Source organism: Bos grunniens, chromosome 15, assembly GCF_055505025.1.
Source record: "Bos grunniens cultivar Pamir isolate PY7600 chromosome 15, Bosgru_T2T1.0, whole genome shotgun sequence".
NCBI lineage: Eukaryota > Metazoa > Chordata > Mammalia > Artiodactyla > Bovidae > Bos > Bos grunniens.
In genome coordinates this window covers 74,580,402-74,581,803 of record NC_141179.1, presented here as the reverse complement: position 1 = coordinate 74,581,803, position 1,402 = coordinate 74,580,402, and positions in this window count along the sequence as shown.

Below are 1,402 nucleotides of genomic sequence, written 5' to 3'. Positions count from 1 at the left end.
AGAATGGCTTTTTGGAGGGTGTGGATTCCCTTCCCAGATGGTCCCATCCACGTGCAGATGGGGGCAGGGGGAGCAGGGAGGAACCTCGCAGGCAGAGCCTCCCGGGGAGGGCCTTCCTGCCACAGCTTCTGAGAAAGGCAAGGCTGCTCCTGCAGGCTGCCGCTCGCCTTCCTTCCCAGGGGCGCCTGGAGCATCAGAGGTGCGGCTCGGCAGGCGGCAGGCGCTTGTCACAGCGCTCGCCCACACCCTTCCTGCAGTGGGCGGCTAATTGCAACCCGATCACGCGGCCCTCGAGAGCCCTGCGCCTGGCCCACCACTTCCTCCTGCTCACCCCCCCTCTCCAGGGGAAGAAGCTTCGTGGTTCCAGGCACAGACCCAAGGTTTTGCCGGCTGGTGAAGAGGCTGAGAATGCGTAGTTCCTCCAGCCCCAGCCCAGCATGGGGAGAGGGGGCACGGGGATGGGGGGTGCGTGGCGGTGGGGGTGCAGAGACCACCCCAAACACCAGGGATACCCAATCTCAGGATCTGAGCTACCCTCTAGTACCTGTTTCCTCATCTGTTTAAAAAAAACTAAGCAATCAAATTCAGAGAAGGCAATGGCACCCCACTCCAGTACTCTTGCCTGGAGAATCCCATGGACGGAGGAGCCTGGTAGGCTATAGTCCATGGGGTCGCTAAGAGTTGGACACGACTGAGCGACTTCACTTTCACTTTTCACTTTCATGCATTGGAGAAAGAAATGGCAACCCACTTCAGAATTCTTGCCTGGAGAATCCCAGGGACAGAGGAGCCTGTTGGGCTGCCGTCTATGGGGTCACACAGAGTCGGACACAACTGAAACGACTTAGCAGCAGCAGCAAGCAATCAAATTTTGTGGTAACTCAGCGGTAAAAAAAAAAAAAAATCAGCCTGCAATGCAGATGCAGGATCTATCTCTGGGTCAGGAGACCCCCTGGAGGAGAAAACGGCAACCCACTCCAGCATTCTCGCCTGGAGAATCCCATGGACACAGGAGCCTGTGGACTACAGTCCATGGGGTCACGAAGAGTGGGACACGACTGAGCAGGTGTGTAATAGGTCCAGTAAATACTCAATGCTTCCTTCTGGCTTTCAGCTTTCCTTCCCTTTTAGAAACCTAGCATTTGTGTCCAGAGTTAAAAATGAGTGGGGTCAGAGGCCAGGATCCTGCCTGAGCACGTGCACACTTGTGGAGCCCACATGAGAACAGGGACCGTTCTCCATTGTATCACTGGTGTAATGATATCACCATTACACAGAGGGCAGTGAGAGCGATCATCAGAGTGTCATCTAAAGAACTGCGATGGTGACAGTGTCACACAGGCCCTGGTCAGCTCCAAGCTTGCTCATCTGAGAAAACGCTCTTTTGGGTAATGCTGGCTAC